This window comes from Polypterus senegalus, unplaced genomic scaffold (assembly GCF_016835505.1).
Source record: "Polypterus senegalus isolate Bchr_013 unplaced genomic scaffold, ASM1683550v1 scaffold_2095, whole genome shotgun sequence".
Classification (NCBI taxonomy): domain Eukaryota; kingdom Metazoa; phylum Chordata; class Cladistia; order Polypteriformes; family Polypteridae; genus Polypterus; species Polypterus senegalus.
In genome coordinates, this window is record NW_024378762.1 from 11,141 (window position 1) to 28,454 (window position 17,314).

Below are 17,314 nucleotides of genomic sequence, written 5' to 3' on the forward strand. Positions count from 1 at the left end.
GGAAGGAAAAAGATGAGACTTAGAAAGTGTCGGCATGTCATTGTACGTAGCTTGTCATCCAGAAGTACGTCTAGTTGTGATAAGACACGAAAAAGAAGGAAAGGTTTAATTCTTGGTGGAAACAGAAGAACAGGACAGTAGAGTTAAGTGAATGAAAAAGGAACACGTCAAGGAGCAGCCATGCAAGGATGTCAAAGAACCGGTGTTAGTAAAGCCCCAGAGCTGGAATTGATGTTTGGCCCAAAGAATGGAAGAAAGGCAGTTAAATACGTAGCTGGAAACCAACCGGTAACCAAGAGAACGGCCACCAGTTTGAACTGGCTGAACAAATGACCAACGGGTCAAACTTGTAAGCCAAAAATCCAGTAAATGTCACCTGTCTTGTTTAAGCGTCTCATCAATTCACTCGGACATTGCTTGGCCTTTAAGAGATTAGTTATTAACGTGTATACAGTTTTAATGAGTATAATAAAGCACAGAAATAAGTCAATGACATACCACGTTGCCAGTATCGGTTCATGTTCCTCATGTTCCTCTCTGATTCACTGAACTGTTGTCTCGTCTGTTTGCGTGTGCCTTTATCTATAGCACGTCGTCGTTCTCTTCTGCGTGTGCCTGCATTGAACATTAAGAGCTTCATTCATTTAAGAGCCATATTACCAAAACACTACAGTGGATTGTGCTTCAGATACTCACTTTTTTTTTTTTTTGGATTTAGACACAATATTTTCAGGTTTGCTTTTCTTCCTTGACGACTCTCCTTCCTCCTCAGGTTCTTGCATATCTATAAGATGTTATACGCCATTATCAGCCAAATTTTCTATTATGCAGCAAAACTAGTTTTCACATATAAAGCACACCATCCCAGCTGACGTCTACGCTGTCCATTAAAACCAGTGTGCATGCCAATATTCGCGTGTGTAAATTACAAAAGGTTGCGATGAACATAAGATTTTAGAGCATCGCTCGAGGATGGACGTTTAACGGGACGGCCCCTGTTTTCACACGACAGTGACTCCTCAGTGAGGACCCCCTACTCTTTAATCCAGTGTCACTCTACTGATATATAAAGAGCAGCGACAGTAATGACACCAACAAGTACGCAGGTAGGCCGATATAAACGTTGTAATCTGTAGATACTGCGGATATAAACGTATACTGTGTGCACACGACGTCGATATCGTCACAAGCTCAGTTACTACGCTACTTCACTATGGCTGAAACGGCGTGGAATTCGCTTTGTGAAACGTGGCTTTTTAAACGAGTAACAAAGAGAATGCGAGAATAAGTACACCTGACAATTACCTCCATCCATCGCTGAAAACACACGTCAGGCCAACATCTGCACAACAGCGTAACGAGGACTCCGAAGGCGCAGCTCCCTCTCGGCGCCATCACAAGGTCCGACTGCAGCGGCGTTACCTTCGTGTGCGGCGGGACAAGCAGCCTGACGAGCTTCGCCTCCCCGACACGTACTTACTGCAAATGGAGGATTACCATGAAAATATAATTTGAGAAGCGTGATTTCTATTAACCGTAACTCAAATATCTGGAAAATGTCCGCCAGTAAGACTCCGGTGAACTCTCATCCCGCCACGTGCGCACTCGGCCGTCACATTCACACGCTGGCCCGGCAGTGTTAGGACTCACTAGACAAATACAATCATTTTGACAGTAAATTGCCTGGCCATCCTACTGTACATCCCAAACTGTCAGACGTTTTTACAAATATTCACGTCCTTAAGGCCAACTGTACGGCTGCGGTTTATAAGACGAGTCGGCGTTACTTCACTTGCGCTGGGGAAGCCGTTAACAGCGCCATTAATGGCGGATCTCCTTTGGCGTTTTCGACAGCGGCATTGCAAACCGATAGGCAGGAGGTTGGGGTCCCCATTAGCGTGACTGGCCTCGGCACAGTAAACTTGTCACCCCCTAGATATGGCCTTGTAACGAGCCTTTCTTTTATTCAAACGCGGATCAATCGAAGTGAAACTAACGAGGCTTTACCTGAAATTAACCAAACATCTCAAACACGCCCAGAAAGCCGACAACTTCTTCAATGGCCCCTCAGAGCACTTCTACGGCAGAAGAGGCGCAGTTTCGTTTTTTTTGTTTTTAAGAAAACTATTGTGTGGTGAAAGTACAAGAAGATAAAAGTTCAGAGCCAAAGTTTACTCACTCGCTGTTTTCGAGCCTCCTTCTCTCTTCAGCTTGCGCTGCTACGTCTGTTGATTCTTCGTCTCCTGAACGCCGAGTTCTTGTGCGCACTGCTCTGACATGCCGGATGTGACGTAAGGCGCTTAAATCAGCCCCTGATGTAATCCGTTGGAAACCCCGACACTCGAGCCGCGCGCACCGCCGCAACAGACGCGAAACAACCCGGTGAGGTGAAGCGCCTCCAGTCCGCTGTCGTGGCCCACTCTTGGCGGCTGATCGGCGGCTCGTAGCTGCTAGAGCGCCAGTGGTAGCCATCGAGCGGGTTAACATCGGTCCTCTGCTGGCTAGCCGCTCATTTTTAGAGCTGGTGGTCCTGCGGTGGTCCTCTGGCAGCATTTATTAACTCCAAGGTAAACACACAACGTGTCCATTGCTCACGGACTGTTTTATTCCCACACAAGCATGTCCTGTGCCCATATTTTGCCCATTTTTCCCTAAAGTGGATAATTTGCCACAACTGGGATCACATTACGTCTTCAGCTGTTTTTCAGTGCACTCAACAAAATGTCCTGTCAGATTAAAATAAAGAAATATGTACTTGGGTTGCACATAATAACATTGTTTTTATCAAAAATCCTTTCATTATGCTTAATGCACTAAATAAATATCTCCTGAAACAACGTGATACGTTTATCTAAAATGAATGAAACTTTTTCATTCTCAGTTAAAGTAATTATTTTATGTTAAATGAACATGACTCATGTCAATAACGCATAATATTTAAACAGTTGTTTTATAAAGGTTTTATTAAATGCACCTCCCGAGTTACTTGGCTATAACCTTTTCAGGTTGTCAGTTATTTTTGTTCCAGTATCATTTTATAGTTCCTGTTCAAAGTTATTAATAAGAAATAAACAGGTTTGCTTAATTATAATAAAACTAGATTTATTAGGTAAAAAAAATACAAACCAACACAAATACCAAAGATTCACATTGAAAAGCTGAAAAGTCCGAGAGTTGTACAAGAACACGGCTGCTTTGGCTGTGCCAGGATGCCATGGCCAATGTAGAGCTAAATATGAACACAAAGGGCACCGTGGATGGAGTGTTATATTCTTCTTTTTCTTCTTTCAGCTGCTCCCGTTAGGGGTTGCCACTGCAGATCATCTTCTTCCATTTCTTCCTGTCCTCGTCATCATGCTCTGTCACACCTGTCACCATATCCATAAACCTTCTCTTAGGCCTTCCTCTTCTTCATTTTCCTGGCAGCTCTATCTTTAACATCCTTCTCCTAATATACTCAGTATTTCTCTTCTGCGCATGTGCAAACCAACACAATCTCAACTCTCTGACTTTGTCTCCCAACGGTCCAATCTGAGCTGACTCTCTAATGTCCTCATTTCCAATCCTGACCATCCTCATCACACCCAGTGCCAATCTTCACATCTTTAACTCTGCCACCTCCAGCTCTGTCTCCTGTGCCACCGTCTCCAGCCCATATAATACAGCTGGTCTCACTTCTGTCCTGTAGTCCTTCCCTGTCACTCTTGCTGATACCCGTCTGTCACCAATCACTCCTGACACTCTTCTCCACCCACTCCACCCTACCTGCACTCTCTTCTTCACTTCTCTTCCACAAACCCCATTTACTCTGTACTGTCAATCCCAAGTATTTAAACTCCTCCACCTTCACCAACTCTACTCCCCTCATCCTCACCATTCCACTTACCTCCCTCTCATCCACACACATGTATTCTGTCCTAGTGGTACTACTGACCTTCATTCCTCTCCTCTCATATCTCTATCTCTCCAGGGTCTCCTCAACCTCCAGATCACAATGTCATCAGTAAAACATCACAGTCCACGGGGACTCCTGTCTAATCTCGTCTGACAACCTGTCCATCACCATTGCAAATAAGAAAGGGCTCAGAGCCGATTCCTGATGTAATCCCACCTCCGTCACTCCTGCCAGACCTCACCACCACAGTCACACTTCCCTCTGTCCCGATTGTTCAATACCACAGCTCCTCTCAGTCACCCTGTCATTTGCTTTCTCCAGGTCCATAAAGACAAAATGCAACTCCTTCTGTTCTTCTCTAAACTTCATCCATTGCATCTTCCTGATGAAACCATCTGCTGCTACTGATCCACATCATCTTAACTTCTCCACTACTCTTTCTCTTCATGCTGTGGCTCATCAGTTTTATCCCCTGTATTCATCAGCCTCTCAAAATACTCTTTCCATCTGCTAAACAACACTGCCATCTCCCTAAACACCTCCATCTTCCACAGGTATGTCATCTGGTACGTTTCCATTGTTCATCTTCATCCTGTTTATCTCCTTGCTAACCTGTTGTTATCTCCACATCATCGTCTTTCCCAGTTCTCTTCATTCATCAGCCTCTCAAAATACTCTTTCCATCTGCTCAACAGCCCACTCGGTACGTTTCCATCTTTCCTTTATCACCCTAACCCTTTCCCAGCCCTCTGTAGCCCACGGTCCTTTTCTCCCTCCTTAGTGTCCAACCTCTCATCATCATCACACGCCTTTTCTTTAGCCTTCACCACCTCTCTCTTCACCTTGTGCCTTATCTCCTTGTACTCTTCTCTACTTTCTGCATCTCTCTGACTATCCCACTTCTTCTTTGCCATCCTCTTCCTCTTTATAATCTCCTGTATTTCCTCATTCCACCACCAGGTTTCCTTTTCCTCCTTCCTCGTTCCAGATGTCACGATAAGCACCCTTCTTGCTGTCACCCTTACTACATCAGCTGTAGCTGCCCAACTGTGCCACCCAGTAGTCTCACCTCCTCTAAACTCACCTTGCAGCGTTTTCAACACCATTTGCCAGTGCCCTCACCTCCTCTTCTTGATCTCCAATGTCACTACAGACCACCACCTATGACTACACTTTCCACTCACTTTGCAGTCTTCAGTCTCCTTCACCTTCATAGGATGTCATCTACCTGTGTTCATCTTCCTCCACTCATCATCATCACCACTCATGTCCATCCTTTTGCAAAATCCACTACACTGACCTTTTCATTCCTCTCCTTGACACCATAGTGTCTCCTCTGTTCCCTTCACCAACATCCTTCAGAATACCACTCTGTTCATCACTTCATCCATTCCAGAAATCTCCTCCCATTCCACACCATGCACAGATCATCACATTTGAATCCCCTCTGACTCTTTTCCCCTCTGCTGATCCTTCAGAATAACTCCTACTCCATTTCTCCTTCCATTTAGATCCCCCTTCCATTTAGTCTCTTCACACACAATAAATCAACCTTCCTTCTCTCCATCATATCTGCTAACTCTCTCCTCTTACCAGTCAGACTGCCAACATTCACAGTTCCTACCCTCAGCTCCACTCTCTTTACCTTCCTCCTCTCCTCCCCCTCCAGACACGTCACCTTCCTCTTCTTCATCTTCTTCTTTTCGGCCAACAGTAGTCCAGTTTACGCCAGCACCCTATTGGCTAACAGTACTGGTGGCGGTCATTGTTAAGCCGGGGCTCGACCGATCCGGTATGGAAGTTTGAATTGTTGTCCACATATTTGCTTTGGCAGAATTTCACACCGGATGTCCTTCCTGACGTAACCGTTCCCATTTTTCCGGGCTTGGGACCGGCGTGAAGAAACACACTGGTTTGTGCATCCCCTGTGGCTGAGTTACTTTATTAGGACATCTGCACACCCAAACTGTTCTTCTGCTCCTCTCAGCGCCATCAGAAGGTCCGACTGCAGCGGCGTTACCTTCGTGTGCGGCGGGACAAGCAGCCTGACGAGCTTCGCCTCTCCAACACGTACAGTTGTGCTTGAAAGTTTGTGAACCTTTTAGATTTTTCTACATTTCTGCATAAATATGACCTAAAACATCATCAGATTTTCACTCAATTCCTAAAAGTAGATAAAGAGAAACCAGTTAAACAAATGAGAGAAAAATATAGTTGGTCATTTATTTATTAAGGAAAATGATCGAATATTACATATTTATGAGTGGCAAAAGTATGTGAACCTCACGGATGATCAGTTAGTTTGAAAGTGAAATTCGAGTCGGGTGTTTTCAATCAATGGGATGCCAATCAGGTGTGAGTGGGCACCCTGTGTGATTTAAAGAACAGGATCTATCAAAGTCTGCTCTTCACAACACATGTTTGTGGAAGTGTATCATGGCACGAACAAAGGAGATTTCTGAGGACCTCACAAAAGAGTTGTTGATGCTCATCAGGCTGGAAAAGGTTACAAAACCATCTCTGAAGAGTTTGGACTCCAGGAATCTACAGTCAGGTTTAAATGAAAAGCGTTATGTTAGGAGAAGGAAAACACTGCATTCCAGCAGAAGAACCTTATCCCATCTGTGAAACATGCTGGTGGTGGTATCACGGTTTGGGCCTGTTTGGCTGTATCTGGGTCAGGACGGCTTGCCTTCATTGATGGAACAATGAATTCTGAATGATATCAGAGAATTGTAAAGGAAAATGTCAGGACATCTGTCAGGACATGAAGTAAATCTCAAGAGAAGGTGGATCATGCAGCAAGACAACGACCCTAAGCACACAAGTCGTTCTACCAAAGAATGGTTAAAGAAGAAGAAAGTTCATGTTTTGGAATGGCCAAGTCAAAGTCCTGACCTTAATCCAAACAAAATGTTGTAGAAGTACCTGAAGTGAGCAGTTCATGTGAGGAAACCCACCAACATCCCAGAGTTGAAGCTGTTGTGTACGGAGGAATGGGCTCAGGCTCCTCCAAGCTGGTGTGCAGGAATGATCAGAAATTACCGGAAACGTTTAGTTGCAGTTATTGGGGGTCACACCAGATGCTGAAGGCAAAGGTTCACATACTTTGGCCACTCACAAATATGTAATATTCAATCATTTTCCTTAATAAATAAATGACCAAATATAATATTTTTCTCTCATTAGTTTAACTGGTTTCTCTTTATCTACGTTTAGGACTTGAGTGAAAATCTGATGATGTTTTAGGTCATATTTATGCAGAAATATAGAAAATTCTAAAGGGTTCACAAACTTTCAAGCACAACTGTACTTACTGCAAATGGAGGATTACATTGACAAGCCTCGATAAGCGCAATTTCTATTAATCGTCACTCAAATATCTGCTTTGAAGGTCCCAATGAGCACAGTGGCCTCCATCATCCATAAATGGAAGAAGTTTGAAACAACCAGGACTCTTCCTAGAGCTGTCCGCCATCTAAACTGAACGATCGGGGAGAAGGGCCTTAGTCAGGAGGTGACCAAGAACCTGATGGTCACTCTGTCAGAGCTCCAGAGGTCCTATGCGGAGAGAGCGAGAACCTTCCAGAAGGACAACCATCTCTGCAGCAATCCACCAATCAGGCCTGTATGGTAGAGTGGCCAGAAAGAAGCCACTCCTTAGTAAAGGCACATGGCAGCCGCCTGGAGTTTGCCAAAAGGCACCTGAAGGACTCTCAGACCATGAGAAACAAAATTCTTGGATCTGATGAGACAAAGATTGAACTCTTTGGTGTGAATGCCAGGCGTGACGTTTGGAGGAAACCAGGCACCGCTCATCACCAGGCCAATACCATCCCTACAGTGAAACATGGTGGTGGCAGCATCAGGAACTGGGAGACTAATCAGGATAAAGGGAAAGATGACTGCAGCAATGTACAGAGACATCCTGGATGAAAACCTGCTCCAGAGCGCTCTTGACCTCAGACTGGGGCGACGGTTCATCTTTCAGCAGGACAACGACCCTAAGCACACAGCCAAGATATCAAAGGAGTGGCTTCAGGACAACTCTGTGAATGTCCTTGAGTGGCCCAGACTTGAATCCGATTGAACATCTCTGGAGAGATCTTAAAATGGCTGAGCACCGACGCTTCCCATCCAACCTGATGGAGCTTGAGAGGTGCTGCAAAGAGGAATGGGCAAAACTGGCCAAGGATAGGTGTGCCAAGCTTGTGGCATCAGATTCAAAAAGACTTGAGGCTGGAATTGCTGCCAAAGGTGCATCGACAAAGTATTGAGCAAAGGCTGTGAATACTTATGGACATGGGATTTGTCAGTTTTGTATTTTTAATATATTTGCAAAACCTCAAGTAAACGTTTTTCACGTTGTCATTATGGGGTGTCATGTGTAGAATTCTGAGGAAAAATGAATTGAATCCATTTTGGAATAAGGCTGTAACATAACAAGATGGTGGAAAAGTGATGAAGCGCTGTGGATACTTTCTGGATGTACTGTAACTAAACTCTCAAAGCTGACGCTCAGTAACATTGGAGGGAGACGCTGATCCACACACTATATGTCCACAGTGAAATAGGGATTTAATTAAAGTACAGATAGATAGATAGATAGATAGCGTAGTTGGCAGGATTAGACAGACAGACAGACAGACAGACATCTGTGCCTTTCCTGATTTCATCTTCTAGTTTCACTTCTGAATCTGTTGTCACTCTTATCTTCCTGATAGCACTTTGCTCATTTTCCGTGATTCCCTTTTTCCCAGATATCAGTTACTCTATCGCTGACCATCCTCTTCATTAACTTACTCAGATGTGCGTTAATGAGACGCGTCTGTAACTGGTTTGATCTGACGGAGTTCCTCATGGTTTTTAATTGGTGGCACTGCTGCTGTTCTGCCATCACAAGCCATAATTTCCAAATGATATTCTAAAACTCTCATTTTTACCACTCGTATATTTGAACATACAGTTGCAAATCTCATCCTCACTGACCCATACTTTCTTTTGCCTTTTAAATTCACACTTAGCAAACTCAACTTCTGTTCTACTGTCACAATAAAAGTAAGTTTCTAATATATTTCAGACTTGACTTCCTAACGTCTTTAGCTTCATTACTTAGATTCTCAATGCTATGAACTTTAACAAACATTTTATTTAATATTTCAGCCTTCTCATCTTCTGTCCCAGATTTCTTGTTCTCACACCTGAATGTCTTCTGTCCTGTTGAATTCGTCCCGTTGCTTTAATTCTGCTCCATACGTCTCCTGATGTCATCTTCCTCCCACTCTTATCACAATGTGCTCCCCAGTACAGTAGTACCTTGAGTTACGAGCCAAAATTGAAATACGAGCCATCAAAGAGCTTGATGCCGCACATTCAGAGGAGCTGACGATGGAGGAGTTGACGGAACTACAGATCGGCAACATACGGAGGTTCTGCAGGAGATCGGTATCATGGAGGAGGTTACTTCATAAAGTGAGATAAAGGATTGTTTGCAATTTGGGAAAAAGTTTGAACTTTAACGAAAAGAAACTGAAAAAGTTACAACTGATCGCAGCGCTCTATTTAATGACACTTGCCTAACGCATCTTAGAAAGATTCTGAAAGAGAGGATGAAACAGACCTCATTGGACAGGTTTTAACCAACAACAACGTTTATGGACCCGGCAAGTCTTCATACAAATGATACAGCTTTAGAAGATGAAGAGAGAAAAGTATAGAAAAAAATAAAAATAGAATGATAAGATCAGGTGATACTAAACAACAAAGAGCAAAGTAAGGCAGGAGGAGAGAAAACAACCAAATCTGCAGGGGCCACAAGACCACCTGGCCAGACCCCACTGGGCATTCCACCTCACAGCAATGATCTTAATCAGTCCTCATGGTTTACAGGGTCCACATGGAGGAAATTGAACTCAGGTGTGATACACCACAGTTAGGTGATTTTTGAACAAGGGGCAATTACTTTTCACACAGGGCCATGTAGGTTTGGATTTTTTCTCCCTAAATAATAAAACCATCATTTAAAACTGCATTTTGTGTTTACTTGTGTTATATTTGACTAATGGTTAAATGTGTTTGATGACCAGAAACATTTTGTGTGACAAACATGCAAAAGAATAAGAAATCAGGAAGGGGCAAATAGTTTTTCACACCACTGTAGTCATATGACAGAAAAGGCGATATCCCTCCCATCGTGATTATGGCGTATAAGAATCACATGAGAAAAATATACTTTAGCTTACATTTACTGACGGTTGACGTGGTTACAAACGGGATGCTTTATGACAGACTTATCAAGGTGGGAATCTTGATCTATGTAGTCTGCCATTTTTTCGTTACCACGCTGAGAGGATTTTCGGATGGAGGTCCGAACAGCTTTAAAGGGTTTGGCTGTTGTCCAAGCCTTTTACTACTGTCTGCTTCACTTGCTGGTCTTCTGTGTCTCCAAACAAGGGCAGGTAGGGACTGAACTCCTCCTCCACAAAGTACAGAAACAGCATAATGCCTACATGCCGGTTCTCATTCTCCCAACAAGGAAAGAAGATTTTGCACTGACAGAGGACAGAAATCCTGTTCTGTGTTTAGGCTGACTATACAATCCTCCAGTTGTCTTTGGCTATCTAATCCAATGCTTGGTTGGCAATTCTAAATGCTGAGCCCCTGTGTCCAAAACGTAGCATGCACATGTGAATGGATCCTTTAACAGTGTTGTCCAGATATAGTGACAGAAATATTCAAGAAAAATGTATGATAACAGGATGTCCAATAACCTCATTTCAGTCCAAAGAGTTCAATTTAGTCCTCGCTGGAAATGAATACGCGCCAAGTGGATTCACCGTCAGCGGAGGTTTGATAAGTTGGCAGTAAGAAGCAACAGGTTGTGGGTTTGAGTTACTGTCGCGTGAAGAGCAATAAAAGACACACACACGAGAAATATTGAGATATTCACGTAAAACACCTCATCACAGACTAACGTTACTCCATTTGTGTTTGGATTCTCTTCTCACTTTTCATCAAACTGCGCTCACTAACGACCGTCACAAGTCAGTTGTCTTGATTTACTCGCTTAGTAGAGTAACGATTACGTACTTAAAAATAAAATAAAAGTTCTGACTTTCGTTACGGGTCAACTACTTTCAGCATTGATCTTCATTAGTGTTATCGTAACTTTACTCTGCCAGGTAAATATTATTAATACACACAAATACAATACAATGCAGTCTCTGAATTGGCTCATTTACAACAACAACAACATTTATTTATATAGCACATTTTCATACAAACAGTAGCTCAAAGTGCTTTACATAATGAAGAATAGAAAAATAAAAGACATAGTAGGAAATTAAAATAAGTCAACATTAAATAACATAGAATAAGAGTAAGGTGGTCCGATGGCCAGGGTGGACAGAAAAACAAAAACTCCAGACGGCTGGAGAAAAATAAAATCTGCAGGGGTCCGAGGCCACGAGACCTCTCAGTCCCCTCTGGGCATTCAACCTCACATAAATGAAACAGTCCTCTTTGGATTTAGGGTTCTCACGAAAGGACCTGGGGCCTCATGTATAACGCCGCGTAGAACTCGCACTCTAACATGGCGTAAGCACAAAAGCCGAATCTCTGTGCGAACTCCAACTTCCACGTTCTTCCGCTACATAAATCCTGATCAGTGTGAAAACTAACGCGTGCACGCGATTTTGTAACGCCCCAAATCCTCCCAGAATTACGCCTACTTTGAATATGCAAATCAATATAAATCGCCCTTAAGCGCAGCCTTCTGTGAAAAGACAATGGGAAAAGCACGGGGGAAAATATAAGAATTTCAGCGAATACCAAGTGGAGGCAAAGGAAAAACAGACAATTTGTTCAAATAAACCGTGGTATAATCAACAAAAGGAAGTTGATCGACTGACATAGTGTGTTGGAGAAACTTGAAAGCTCACGTTCACAAAATCGCACAGTGCCGGAAATAAAAAGAAGTCACATATCAAAGTCGCGTGGAAAGCCGAGTTGTAGCCCACTGTCTGAGTGTCATATGAAAGATTATTAGGGTACAGAGAAAAAAGACACACGGTGGGAAAAAGCACGAAATGTCAACTTCAATCGTCGACATTTCCTCTTTAATCACGTAGTTTATTTTGTCATTAAAGTAGAACATCATAAACTTCATCTTAAAATCATTTAATTAGCCAGTTTCTCAAATCACATCGTAATTAAAGTTGCACGTTAAATGCTTTGTTTTGTATTTGATCTTCTACTGTATGTGATCTATGTGTGTGAATCACTACTTGCTTCTTAAACCGGCTCTCTTCCTCCAACTGGACACAGAGTCCATGACATTCGTGATATTACAGCTCTCTGAATAACTCAAATACTGAGATGTATACGTGATATCATTTTTATGATGATAGGAGTTAAAGCACGTTATTAAACATGTGTTTCACTTCGATGAAATAATTTATTGCAGCAGTACTCAGGGGCGGCTCTAGGCTTGTGGTGGCACTGGGCAGAGAAAGAATCGGTGGCTCCTTAGCCCGCCAATGTCAGTAAGGTAGCTTATGCACGGTGGATGGCCACGTCCGTTGCACACACTAGCAGCCTCGTGCTCATGACACAAGCATTTAACTTTTGTCGAAATTTGTCGCTGCGTTTTTAGCTGTGTTGTTATTTCTCTTTCTGTTTTATATTCAATATATATTGGCGTAGCCGTCACTGCAGTCAGTGCTTTTCTTTCCCCAAGTAACCGATCACCACACAATCAGCTCTGTAATAGACGTTAAGCCATCTGTAAGCTTAGCGCCGATTCTTCAAAATGTTTAAAGAACATTGAAATATCTTCGTAGTACATGTTTAATTATTCTATCCTTAACGACACTCCCAGTGAAGAATATAGATTATTTAAATGAAGTTAAAGTTTTATCTGTATAGTTTAATAAACATATTTTGCTGAATTTCACCTTATAAATGATATCGTTTCTGTTTCTGAACCGCGAGGTCCGTACAGGAAAGGCTTTAAAACGTTTTGCAGTGGCTGAGACTGCGTGTCCTTGAAGCCGTATACCGATAATTCTCTTTCCGATCAGCTGCTGCTGTGATTCCCACTCAGATACAGTGATATAAATACTCCGAGTGGTGCAGTGAGAGAAATATTGAAAAAATGATCCGCTGTGGCAACTCCTAACAAGAGGAGCTGAAAGAAGAAAAGAAGAAGAAGTGAGAGTAACAACGCTAAAGCAGTTCTGGTATTTGGAATACTATGGCTGTTCACTGGACCATTATATTGTTACAAGTTAATTACAATTTGATGCATTACACTAATAAACATGCGGTTAGTTTCGTGTATTTATAAAGCGCGTCAGGAAAATAAGGTGTAACCACACAGGAACAATAGCATTGCTTTGACGCTGGGTGCCGCCAGTCTGCAAAACCGAGTGGAGAACTTGCGTGCACGACAAGGCATGAGGTACCGTGGAAAAGTGCGTGGCTTTACGGCTAGTGTAGGTTTTATACATCGCGATTTGAACGTGGAAAAGTTCTTACACAACATTTCTGTGCGTACACACTGTTTATACATGAGGCCCCTGATGATGATGGTCATGTAGACTTCTGGCTTTCAGTCCATCAATGTTGGTGCATCATGATGCTTTGATAGGTGGAGGTAGTGCAGGCCACCACCACAAAGAAACTGGAAAAAGAAACAGAAGAGAGAGTTGGGGTCAGTATGGATTATAGAGCAACCATGAATAGTTATTATGATGAACTGAACATACAGAGTATCAGAATTAAATTAAAGTGGTTATGAGAAGGCCATGTTACAGTAATGTGTTTTCAGCAGTGTTTTAAAGTGCTCTACTGTATCAGCCTGGTGAAGTCCTATTGGCAGGCTATTCCAGATTTGAGGTGCGTAACAGCAGAAGGCAGCCCGCGCCTCACCACTTCTTTTAAGTTTAGCTTTTAGAATTCTAAGGAGACCCTCATTTGAGGATCTGAGGTTACGATTTGGAATATAACGTGTCAGACATCCCGATATATAAGATGGAGCAGATTATTTAAGGCTTTATAAACCATAAGCAGAATTTTAAAGTCAATCCTGAATGACACAGGCAACCAGTGTAGTGACATTAAAACTGGAGAAATGTGTTCGGATTTTCTGTTCCTAGTTAGGATTCTAGCAGCTCCATTCTGCACTCGTTGTCACTAATTTATGTCTTTTTGGGTAGTCCTGAGAGGAGTGTGTTACAGTAATCTAGTCGACTGAAAACAAAAGCGTGAATTAATATCTCAGCATCTTTCAGTGATATAAGAGGTCTAACTTTACTTATGTTTCTTAAGTGAAAAAATGCTGTCCTAGTGGTCTGATGAATATGCGATTTAAAATTCAGATTACAGTCAACGGTTACCCCTAAGGTTTTTACTTGTCTTGACTTTTAATCCTAATGTATCCAGTTTATTTCTGATAACCTCATTGTATCCATTATTGCCAAAATTAAATTTCAGTTTCTCTTTATTTAGCTTGATAAAATAACATTCAACCATTCAGAAATACAAGTAAGACATTGTGTTAGTGAATCGAGAGAGTCGGAGTCATCAGGTGCTATTGATAAGTACAGCTGTGTGTCATCAGCATAGCTGTGGTAGCTCACGTTGTGCCCTGAGATAATCTGACCTAACGGAAGCATGTAGATTGAGAAGAGCAGCGGACCCAGGATAGAGCCTTGTGGACCACCATATTGGATATCATGTGTCTTCGAGTTGTAATTCCCACAACTAACAAAAAATTTTCTCCCTGCCAGGTAAGATTCAAACCAATTTAAGACCCTGCCAGAGAGGCCCACCCATTGACTAAGGCGATTTCTAAGAATATTGTGATCAATGGTGTCAAATGTGGCACTCAGATCTAAGAGGATGAGAACAGATAAATGGCCTCTGTCTGCATTAACGTCTGCAAGTCATTTACTACTTTAACGAGTGCAGTTTCTGTGCTGTGATTTGTTCTAAAACCAGACTGAAATTTATCAAGAATAGCAGGTTTATTGAGGTGGTCATTTAACTGCATAATGACTGCCTTAAAATATTCAAAACCAGAGGGTCGAGATTATGTTTCTTAAGTAGGGGTTTAACTACAGCAGTTTAAGACAGTCTGGGAAGACCCCGTATTTAATGACAAATTTACTATGTCAAGAACATTATCAATTAGTACGCCTGATACTTCTTTGAAAAACCTTGTTGGTATTGGGTCAAGGACGCAGGTGGAGGGTTTCAGTTGAGAGATTATTTTATGTAAATCAGGTAAATCTATCCTAGTGAAAGAATTTAATTTGTTTATAACGGAGTACTGGGGTTTAGGAGGATCCAGTGTTGGGGAGATATACTATGTTATTTCTAATATCATTAATTTTTTGATTGAAAAATACAGCAATAGCCTCACAGGTTTCACTGGAAGAACTTTGGAGGCATTCCTTTGAGTTACCTGGGTTTAGTAGGTGATCAATTGTAGAAAATAAGACTCTGGGATTACTAGCATTGTTATTTATAATCTTAGAGAAATAGCAGCGCTCTCAAGACGGACAGTGTTATTGTATTCTGTTATTTTGACTTTTAATATTTCATGGTGGATAGTAAGTTTAGTTTCCTCCATTTACACTCAGCTCATGTTCTCTTTAAATCAGACACTCTTTGGGTCTTCCATGGTATAACAATACTAGAAGATTTTTTCACTGTCTTTTCAGGTGCAACTATGTCAACAGCAGCTCTCACTTTAGTATTAAATCTTTCCACCTTACTATTTACATTATCCTCGCTATTATAGTTGGCACTATAAACGGACTGATTGCTTAGAATGTTTGTAAGTTTTAAAGCTGCTGCCGAGTCAAAGAAGCGTTTTTTAACAATATGCTTCTCATGAGTGTTTTTTATCATTATTTCTATATTAAAAGTAGAAGAAATGGTCTGATAGACCAATATCAATGATCTGTTTTATATCAACTTTCAGTCCTTTAGTAATCACTAAGTCTAACGTATGACCTGCTTTATGTGTAGGCTGATTTACGAGCTGTCTCAAATCAAAAGAGTCCAGGAGGTTCATGAACTCTTACTTCTGGATCACACTAATTATAAATATGAAAGTTAAAGTCGCCAACTATTAAGAGTGCGTCATAGTTAGTAATTAAAATTGACATTAAGTCAGAGAATTCCTCAAAGAAAGACGCGTTATATTTAGGAGGTCTATACACGGATAAACTAGAATGTGAGAATCTCCATGAACAACAACGGCGAGATACTCAAAGGACTTGAACTTACCAAAACGGACATCTTTACATTTTAACCGCACGAGTAGATGTTTGCTAGTCCGCCCCTCTCTTTCCTTGGCGACCCACACGAGTAAAACTGTAATTTGGAGAGCAGATTCGATTAGAACAGCCGTGCGTCTGAGCTAAGCCACGTTTCACTTAGTGCAATAAAATCAATTTTTCTATCACTAATAAGATTGTTGATAAAAACATTTTGCTAGTTAAAGCTCTAACATTTAATAGTGCCATATTTAATGTTTGGAGGTGCAGAGATGAATAATATGTGCATTATTGAAATTTGGAACAGAAACAAAGTTATTTTTGTTAGCGCCGCTCTGTGTGTATTTTTATGTGATCTATAATCTGTTTTATACAGTAGTTTTAATGCATTGTTGATCTAAAGTAATAATTGCAATTAAATTATTGGTGTTTATGCCACACTGCCTAGATTTTTACGTGCATTAAGATTGGTTATTAGAGTATTAATGTTCTGCACTTTTACGGAACACTTTGTTAAGCAATTATCATATCCTAGCAAAGCAGTAGCATCACGGAGGGGGTTAAGAGTAGAAATAGACAGTCAAGGGAGACGAATTACCTTAGTGATGTTTTCGGAGAGGACCCTGGCCGAATCTACACTGTAAAAAATAAATCTTGCATGTGTGAAAAATAATAATAAAAAATAGCTAACTATACGCAAAATAATCATTACCTTAATTTATAAAAATGGGTTTTACCTTTTTCTTGATTATTTTAATTCTAATTCAATAAAAAATTAAGAATAATGTTAACTGATTATTTTTCTTAAAATGTAAACATTTTTATAACTTATTCTATGTAAAAAATATACTGTGAATTGAACACATTTAAGTTAAGTTAAATTTAATGACAGGGCACTTCCTCTCACATCGAAATGTTAGAGGAAGTGCCGTCATTACATTGATTTCCTGGGGGCTCATGTATAAGCGGTGCGCACGCACAGAAATGTTGCGTAAGAACTTTTCCACGTTCAAATCGCGATGTATAAAACCTACACTTGGCGTAAAGCCACGCACTTTTCCACGGTACCTCATGCCTTGTCGACGCAAGTTCTCCGCTCGGTTTTGCAAACTGGCGGCACCCAGCGTCAAAG

General features: G+C 41.5%; 1 long non-coding RNA gene across 1 annotated transcript; it reads right to left on the bottom strand.

Annotated features, from left to right (window-relative positions):
* Positions 1-520: 520 nt before the first annotated feature.
* LOC120519677 lies at positions 521-2,302 on the bottom strand. Its single transcript, XR_005631620.1, has 3 exons — positions 2,180-2,302; positions 697-784; positions 521-615 (listed from the first exon to the last, which is right to left on the bottom strand). It is a non-coding gene; the product is annotated as an uncharacterized LOC120519677 (long non-coding RNA).
* Between the last annotated feature and the right edge of the window lie 15,012 nt (positions 2,303-17,314).